This window comes from Alosa pseudoharengus, unplaced genomic scaffold (genome assembly GCF_046254945.1).
Source record: "Alosa pseudoharengus isolate Yale_2024_CS ecotype anadromous, Long Island Sound unplaced genomic scaffold, YU_APseudo_1.1 YU_APseudo_1.1_scf_2, whole genome shotgun sequence".
In the NCBI taxonomy this organism is placed as follows: Eukaryota; Metazoa; Chordata; class Actinopteri; order Clupeiformes; family Clupeidae; genus Alosa; species Alosa pseudoharengus.
Window position 1 is genome coordinate 52,886,173 of NW_027468663.1, and position 10,215 is coordinate 52,896,387.

The 10,215-nt window shown below is 41.0% G+C and overlaps 1 non-coding gene across 1 annotated transcript; it reads right to left on the minus strand.

The window, feature by feature from the left end:
* Nucleotides 1-4,101: 4,101 nt before the first annotated feature.
* LOC143135763 (U6 spliceosomal RNA) lies at nucleotides 4,102-4,208 on the minus strand. The gene has a single exon (XR_012989195.1). It is a non-coding gene; the product is annotated as a U6 spliceosomal RNA (small nuclear RNA).
* Nucleotides 4,209-10,215: the final 6,007 nt, after the last annotated feature.

The window sequence follows — 10,215 nt, forward strand, 5'->3', positions numbered from 1 at the left end:
AACATGGAGCCCTACAATTAAGTGGTGAGCACTCATTCAATGCGCGTCTGCGCGAGAGAAACTGAAACTAATCGATAACGTTGGTATCAAAGCTCCGCTTCAACCTGTTGGAAAGCTATTTATTTATTTAACGAAACTTAATAGAACGACGTTGTTTTTTTGGAACTTCCTTAGAAACAGAGCAGAGACTGTATAATACACTGTATAGCATTGAGTATTGTATAGTCAAATTTCAATATAACGTGGCCAAGAGCTATTGTAGCCTTCTTTCTGGGTACATGTAGATGAGCCCTATGACCCCAAAGTCTGCCATGACCGGGCCTCAGGTCAAAGAAGTTTGAGAAAGGCTGGTCTATATAACCTGCATCAGAATGAGATTTGCAATGGTGCGCCTGAAGGCACGGGTTGAAGACCCAATCAGTTACGTCACGATATGCACATTTGTGTAAATTCATTCCTACGTAATCACCATGACCAAAATTGTACTTTTTTTTTTAACTTTGAATCTTGAAAAAAAAAATTATTGACCTACCTACCGACCCATTTTTTATTTTTTTTGGCGGTTACTGCAAACAAAAATATTTTTAAGGATGGCCTTAGGGTGTACCTTTTTGGGAACTGGTATCGGGCATGATGTTTTCCACCGCCAGGGTACCTTACCCAGTTGCAGACTCAAATTGAAAAGGTGTTGGAGAGGCTCCCCTAGTTCCACAGCACAGGCCCTGAGCAATCTAGAGCAAATGCCGTCTGGGCCTTGTAAGCTCTCTTCTGATCTGAAGTGGGGGGTGGGGGTGGTAGTTTCTGAGTTTGATGACAGAGGTGGGGGAGGGGAGGCCGAGTGCATTGGAAAGTCACCAGTTGACGGGGTGTGTGTGGAGGTGAAGGTTGTGTAGCCAGCAGTGCCAGATGGGGGAGGAGTTAACAAGGTAGAATGGGTTAGAAAGTCTGTGGTTAGGAGGGGAGGTGTGGTGATGCTGGTTGGGGGGGGGGAGGTGTGGTGATGCTGGTTAGGAGGGGGGGAGGTGTGGTGATGCTGGTTGGGGTGGGGTGGTGCTGGTTAGGAGGGGGGGAGGTGTGGTGATGCTGGTTGGGGGGGGGAGGTGTGGTGATGCTGGTTGGGGGGGGGGGGGGGTGTGTGGTGATGCTGGTTGGGGGGGGGGTGGTGGTGCTGGTTAGGGGGGGAGGTGTGGTGGTGCTGGTTGTGCAGTCATTGTCAGATGTTTGCGGAGGAAGTGTATTGGTGGTGACAATGGCAGGGCAGTTGTTTGCACAACTTACTTGCACAAATTACAGACTAATTTGGAATAGGAATTGCAAGGGCAATCGGTTTGCATGCTTTTAAAAATTAAGGTTAACTAACAATAACTAAGGTTAGCAAACTAACTTTATAGTGTAGCACAAACTTCAGCAATTTAAGTACAGTTTACTTGATTGTTTACTTTTCTGCCTCAAAATTCCTGAATTCTACTTACTAGAACATTTTAAGTAAGGGAAGCTATTATGTTTTACAGGCCAGGCAACAACAACAGTGGCAAGGCTGGCGGTAACTCTGGCAGCAGCACCGGAGCCTGACCTGGGCCTTCACCGTCTGCCCCCTCAGTGGCTGTCCTGGGCCTGGCCGTGCCAGCAACAGCTGCTGCTGGCATATGATTTTAAAGGGGAAAAACAAGGGGTCTGTCCCATTCATACCTGTATAACACACTGTCATGCCTTTGTGCTGTTCTAACCCTATGCACTGACAAAGTTCTGTAGGCCTGTGTGTCTGCTGCCTGTCATATGGTTTAAGGGGGGAAAACCCATTATGTTTTTCCATTCTCACCTGTATAACACCTGTACAACACCTGTTCTATGTACTGTCAAGTTCTATAGGCCTATTATGTGTCTGCAGCCTATCATGAGTTGGGGGGGGGGGGTGATTGTCTATATAACTAAGTTATATAGACCTACTATGTATACATGCTTGTCCCTTCTTTTTATTATAAGCTTATCATAAGCAATAAGTCCATAACTAGATTAGTAGCTGGGGGGCAGCTGTGGCCTGCTGGTAGGCTACAGTGCATCCAATTTGTGTTTCAGCTCGTTCCCTTGTTTGCAAAGACTTCTCTGGATACCCCGACATCTTTACTTCTAAGAGACCCTGCCTCTCTGGAATGCTTTTTCATTCCTAATCATGTTGCCAGTTACCCTAATTATCAAGGCAGATTCAGAATTTGTAACTCGGCACAGTTAGCTGAAAGCATCTGAGAACAGTTTGGTCTTAAGTCTAGATTTAAAACTGTTGCCAGTTACCCTAATTAGTTGTGAAATATTCCTCCCTTTGTTTTTTTTGTCTGGGTAGGTTAAGATTCTTCAGGATAAACTGGTTTTATGTCTTACTTTTTTTTTTTTTTGAAAGCCTCAATAAACTTTGTGTCAGTCTGTTATTTATGATCAGATAGTTATTTTCTGACTGGGGAAAATGGGCTTAATTACCATGGCAAAAGACGCCACCTAGTGGTATTTTGATGTACTGCAATGACGTGGTAAAGTGCGTCCTCTGGCGGTTGTGTATTTCTACAGAGAAGAATGTGATTTCACTGTAGTTTGGTGTATTTCTACAGAGAAGAATGATTTTACTGGGATATTTTGGTGTACTGCAATGACTAGTAATGAAATGATGTAAAGTGCGCCCTCTGGCGGTTGTTTGGTGTATTTCTACAGAGAAGAATGTCATTTCACTGCAGTTTGGTGTATTTCTACAGAGAAGAATGATTTTACTGTGGTATTTTGGTGTAATGCAATGACTAGTAATTAAATGATGTGGTAAAGTGCGCCCTCTGGCGGCTGTTTGGTGTATTTCCACAGAGAAGAATGTAATTTCACTACAGTTTGGTATATTTGTAATGGAATTACGTGGTAAAGTGCGCCCTCTGGCGGCTATTTGGTGTATTTCCACAGAGAAGAATGTAATTTCACTGCAGTTTGGTATATTTCTACAGAGAAGAATGATTTTACTGTGGTATTTTGGTGTACTGCAATGACTAGTAATGAAATGATGTGGTAAAGTGCGCCCTCTGGCGGCTATTTGGTGTATTTCCACAGAGAAGAATGTTATTTCACTGCAGTTTGGTATATTTCTACAGAGAAGAATGATTTTACTGTGGTATTTTGGTGTACTGCAATGACTAGTAATGAAATGATGTGGTAAAGTGCGCCCTCTGGCGGCTATTTGGTGTATTTCCACAGAGAAGAATGTTATTTCACTGCAGTTTGGTATATTTCTACAGAGAAGAATGATTTTACTGTGGTATTTTAGTGTACTGCAATGACTAGTAATGAAATGATGTGGTAAAGTGCGCCCCCTGGCGGCTGTTTGGTGTATTTCCACAGAGAAGAATGTAATTTCACTGCAGTTTGGTGTATTTCTACAGAGAAGAATGTGATTTCACTGTGGTGTTTTGGAGTATTGCAATGACTAGTAATGAAAGGATGTGGTGAAGTGCGCCCTCTGGCGGCTATTTGGTGTATTTCCACAGAGAAGAATGTTATTTCACTGCAGTTTGGTATATTTGTAATGGAATTACGTGGTAAAGTGCGCCCTCTGGCGGCTATCTGGTGTATTTCCACAGAGAAGAATGTAATTTCACTGCAGTTTGGTATATTTCTACAGAGAAGAATGATTTTACTGTGGTATTTTGGTGTACTGCAATGACTAGTAATGAAATGATGTGGTAAAGTGCGCCCTCTGGTGGCTATTTGGTGTATTTCCACAGAGAAGAATGTTATTTCACTGCAGTTTGGTATATTTCTACAGAGAAGAATGATTTTACTGTGGTATTTTAGTGTACTGCAATGACTAGTAATGAAATGATGTGGTAAAGTGCGCCCCCTGGCGGCTGTTTGGTGTATTTCCACAGAGAAGAATGTAATTTCACTGCAGTTTGGTGTATTTCTACAGAGAAGAATGTGATTTCACTGTGGTGTTTTGGTGTATTGCAATGACTAGTAATGAAAGGATGTGGTGAAGTGCGCCCTCTGGTGGTTGTTTGGTGTATTGAAAATGTGATTTCACCAAAATTTAGTTTTTTCGCTGCTTTTATTGTTCATAACTGTCAAAATATTAAAAATATGGAACGCTTCACGAATTTGCGTGTCATCCTTGCGCAGGGGCCATGCTAATCTTCTCTGTATCGTTCCAATTTTAGTATATGTGCTGCCGAAGCGAGCACGAACTTAGAACATGTTCCGGGTGTATTTATACCCGCCATGGCAACGGTCACGTGCGTGACGGCGTTCCATTTCGTCCCGTTTTCTGACACAAATATTCTAACTACACTGAATTTCGGGGCAGCAGTGTCCTCAGACACTATATATAACCCACCCTAAATAACTTACCAGCCGTTGGCATTCTTTTATTTCACGTAATGCCTTTCCACGTTGCAAATATCCACTCGAGACTCGCGGCGCTTTGCATTATGGGTAGTACCCGCGAGGTCCGTTCGTCATTGGACCATGCTTACATGAGACTATTTCTCTAGAGGCACGTCTTACCTTCATACCTTTAACATTCACGGAGATCTGTTACATATACACAATCCAATGATGTGTGGTTTCCAAACGTGACGTTCCTTACCATCGGTACGGCCGGATGTTTGATTGAACGTTGCTCCTTCCTCTTCTGCACACACAAACCACCAGATGGCGCCCTTTTCCCAACTTACCTCATGTAAGATTTAACACACGCCAGACCAAACCAATCATTCAATAAGTTGCAATATTACTAATTTCCTTAACTGCTGACATCAATCTGCAAATAAAGAGTATAGTTCCAAAACGCTATATCTGTATTTCAAGTATCAAATTAGTTGTTTTGAATGAGCATAAATACATCACATAACACCCAATTACAGTTGGCCTTAAAAATATTTGGAAACATATTAGAATATATATAAATTAAAAAGGTTATTGCGTTTTGGAACCAAACTAAGTATTCACACTATCTTTGTGTATCCTTGAATTTCCCCTGGGGCTAAATAAAGTATCTATCATTGCATCACTCATATTCGCTACCAGATGATACATCATCACTATCTGGCCTGTATATAGCTCTTAACATACCTTGACAGACCACTTGTTTTCCAATTTAAGTAGTCAATATAACATATTTATAAATCACACAAACCGTACACACTAGTCAATACCTGTATTAAGCCTTAGTCCCTGAAATTTAACTAACAAAATAGATCAACATAATTGCCATGTAACCAAACCAAGGTGGTTATGACTTACTCTGAACAGAATCCTTCTTGCACTGGGCAATTTAACTACAGATAGATTACATTTAAGAATGTCTGCACATATCCAGTTATTGCCTAAATATAAACAGCATGCAGATACTACTGTTGTGCCAGTAAGTGTACAGCCACAAGGATTTGCCAAAGTTCCTTAACACAACTCAAAATAGCATGTGACAACAGACTAACGTGCATGACTGGAATATTGCTACCATTGTACACAAAATAATCACTGCCAGTTAGCAAAAAATGAAGACACACACCACAACAATATAATTGTTAACACACTTACACAAATAGCAATCATGGTACAAACAAGAATAATACATTCATACAAGAGAAAGCATCACTGCCAGTTAGAAAAAATAGACACACACCACAACAATGTCATTGTTAACACACTTACACAAATATCAGTCATGGTACAAACAAGAATACATTCATACAAGAGAAACACAAAAATGTTTAAAAGTTTTTCAGTTAAGATTGTTTCACATCTCCACACAAAAAATACCAACATAAAATATACTGACAACAGATTTCATAGGACAAAATGCAATGACTTGTTGAATTCTTAATGTCATTATTTCTTCTGCCTGGAAAGTGCACAAACTGATAAGGGGGCATAGTGTAATTTATGATGACTACACAATTACCATGGTTTAGGTAGGGTGCATCTGCCTAACACATTTACAAACAAAAACAGTGCTGCAGTATCAACGACAGGACAGAATGACTCGCAGGGACCATATCTCGTCAACAGCATCGATTCAGCTCCATCTTTGCGACCCAGTGTCTTCACTAGCGGTGAATCCATGATGAGGGTCTGTGCCATGGTCCGTTCCTACGGTTTCATCATAACCTCCTTCACTCATCTGTGTGAAAAACAAAAACACAAACAAAACATTTCCAGTCTTTGTTGTCTGGCTGTCTTCACAAGGGGTCTGTTGCCATGGCGAAGGGTTTGTTCCACTTCCCTTTCGTCTCCCTTTTCGCCTCATGACATCATGAGAGGAACTGCACCTCACCGTGACCTCGTGCACACAAAACACATTTCCACCATCACATTCACAAATCAGAGCCTACTTAAAGTTTCCCACCCAACTCAAAATGTCCCACTCACACACACTTCCACCTTTAACATTAACATGTCTGGGCCTACTTAAGGTCTCCCACCCATAGTCATTGACAACAAAACAAAAACTCGCGCTCACTCACACACACGCTAAAAACACATTTCCACCATCACACTAACATATCTGGGCCTCCTCCACACGGTCACTGACTCCATGACATGTCAAACACCGTTAGTGCAATTTGACATTTCTCATCATGCAAAGTCCACAAAACTCATGACTTCTCCAGGACTGACAAACAGAACTTTGCTGCAGGAGCCCTGATAAAAAATAATAATTATAAAAAAACACATCATATTTAAATGTTTGGTCTTCAGTCAAAAGACTGTGTACTGCAAGCCTACTTCCCAGGTCTATATGCTACTACAGCTTTGGAAACAACTTACACTTGCATGCGGCACACAGACGAGAAGAACTGGGAGAAAGCTATACGTGTGCCTACCATAGTGATGCGCAATGTAAAGCAGAAGTAATATATCTACATTTTACTTAATGCTTCGTGTTTGGTTTTAATGTGTCGTGTTTGGTTTTAATGTTTCGTGTTTGGTTTGAATGTCTCGTGTTTGGTTTGAATGTTTCGTGTTTGGTTTGTCTTAATTATGCAAACACAAAAAGAAAGGCCAGGGGGGTATTCCAAGTACGTAGTAAGTTACTGGGTAAGTTAACTCAGAGTAAGTGGTAAACCTCCTACAACGAGCCCTGTGGCATTGTTTTGTTTGGAGAATGAAGTCATGCAGCTCTTCTATTAGGTTTAGCACTTACGAGTTAACTTAGCCAGGTTTGTCACTAGACCACATACTTGGAATACCCCCCAGACTTAATACATTCTTACACAGAAGCTGGTAGACTCCATCATAACCACTAGAGTTGCCTGCCAGGTTGCATTCCGTTACTGGCCTTAGCTAGTGAACCCAGTTGATTGATCACAGACCATTACTTACTTTCCTTCTCATGTAGCGTTCTCTTGTTGGGACATGCAACATCAGCTTTTGGCAAGCACTACAGGAACATACATCAATAATAAATGAACACAACCATTATTGCACAACACTACTAATTTGTTCAATTATGTATACAGACATGCATTGAGACCCAAAACAGACAACCTAGATGGACCAAATGACGATTCCAGAACTCCACCGTTGCATTGCAGGCTTTGTTTTGGGTAGCAAAACATTGCACCTGCCTGAGAAACAATCAACAATGGATTAACATGCACAACACCAATAGCACTCATCACCAACATGCACAAAATTCCTCCATCATGCACATATTTTATATCGATCACCAACATGCAAAGGTCCTCCATCATGCACATATTTTATATCTAATGCAAATCTGTTTTTTCTATTTGCAAACAATCATACATTGGAATTGTTATTCTTGCACTGGTATTGCATAGTTATCTTTTATGGTAATCTCCATTGCATAACTAGCTCCATTAACTAATACATTTCCCATAGCATATCATTTACTGGTGCATGCTCCATTGTTACAGTTTTTTTTACTGGATAGGAAATCACTTTACCATTGCATTTTAATTATTGTACTCTCATTATTTCAATATGAGCTAGCTAAATAAATAAATAAATAAATAAATAAATAAATAAATAAAGTAGCAAGCCATATAAAGAAAGACATGCTAAAAGTAGTAAAAACACACCAAAAACTCACCATTGATATTTGCTTTGAAGAGTGATGATGGGGCTGGATAACCTTCATGAGCTTTGTGCCCTTTCCCCTGGTCTGGTTATCTAGCTAAAAGGTATAGTTACTGATTCTTGTGAAATGATGCCTTGCTCAACTATGAGCATGGACTCCTAACTTGTAGGGATCAGAGTTCTACCCCTGGCAGACAATTTTTTCAGACAAGAGAATTACACCTGATTCACACTGCATGTGGCACCTTTGTGTTAAGGCTGTGCTAGCAGTTTATTTTTACTTTAATGCCCATGTTATCAGGTTAAGAGTATCCACATTGCTTGCAAGAGATGCATGTCTCAGGAATTGCTAAGGCTGCAACCACGAGTGAGCTAGAGTTAAAAAGTGTTGCTCAGTTTACCAGTCAAGGTCTGCAATAAGCGGTTAAAATTTAATGTGGAGGTATGCGTTCAGTGGGAAAATGAAGACTGTTGAGTTTAGGCAGCCTGACTTGGAACACTGTCATTTACCGCTGTGGTGGCTGCACCAATCCTAAAAGAATGGGTCGACTCGAGGGTTAACTAACACGATGAGCCGCAGAGCTCGGGGTCAGCGCTGGGGAGTACAGCTTGCAGTTGCAGAGCTCGTCAGTGCAGTGGAATACGGCTTGCAGTTGCAGAGCTCGTCAGTGCAGCGGAATACGGCTTGCAGTTGCAGAGCTCGGGGTCAGTACAGTGGGCATAGAGAAAAACTGGTGCAGTTGCAGGTGCTCATGGCTCGTGATTGAACAATTTATGAGTGAATCATGATGACATCCCAATTTCACTATCTATGGTTCTGCTTGTTTGGCAAGATCCCTAGACAAGTGGTAGACCGTTATTTGCTGCGATATAACCTAAAATGAGTAACGGTTTATACCAATTCCAATGCGTTGGTAGATATGAGTTGCACTTGAAACCAATGTGGGTACAATATGTGCATTGCAGATAAGAATCAAAATATGCTATAGACATTACTAATAGCATGTACGCATGGTCTTAAAATATACTTATTGACGTGATAAATGGGTTACATGTTTTGTTTGAACATCAACAGAAGGAACCTTACCCCGCCATTGCTGATACAACCTTTAAATACATAAAGACCTGTGCTGTGGCACTGTGCTCCGCTGGTCGGCTAGAAGTGCTAATAAGAACCACGGCACGTTAGCCAACACCCATCAAGCAATTCTAAATGAGCGAATTACATTTAGCCTATAAGCGAAAATACAATAGAGACATAGTATTCTAGTGATGACACGGGCCTTACAGCCCGGGATGATGCATAGGCCTATATTTACATGAGTTGTGATAATTGAGTTTGAGTAAACCAGGAATAGCAATATGCACCAATTTAGCACTACAAAGTGCAATGGAGAAAGCCGGAAGCAATGGAATACTGTAACTAACGGCAAGAAAAGTGGTGAGCAGTAGAATTATTAGAGAGGATTCCAAGGGACGGAGCAGAGCTACACACTGGTGTAGGTGTTCCCTTGGTCAGCTAGGAGTAACGGAGCAGAGCTACACGCTGGTGTAGGTGCTCTAAAGGTCAGCTAGGGAAGGGCTATAATTTGCTGGCACACTCTGAACACAGACATTCAGAACCATTTTGAGGGCTATGAATGCAAATAAAAATGTTTCCATTGATTATTTAAAAGGGGTATGAATAATTCTGGACATGCCATATTTCATAAAAAAGTAAAAAAAATATGAAAACTCTTTACATCTTTCTTTCACACTCTTTTGGCATCTGGCAGTGGCATTTTCAGTCAGAACAAACATATTGGTCAAGAGGAAATCAACATTAAATCAATATTTCCCAGGGGTATGAATAATTTTGTTCTTAACTGTAAATGCAACACAAAATTATGCTTCCAATTTCAGGTGAAGATCAGTCCATTTGTAAACTAACAACTACATTCACTCAAGAAAAAAACTCTACTGGTGTGTGTGTGTGTGTGTGTGAAGACAACCTGGAGCAGAACCCACCTGAAAAAGTTGAGGTACCATCTTCGATTTGAGCAGAACCCACCTGAAAAAGTTGAGGGACCATCTTCGATTGGATTTTCTTGAGGGATCATCTTCAGACGCCTCCAGAAAAAGGACAGTGCATATGGAAAGTATTCA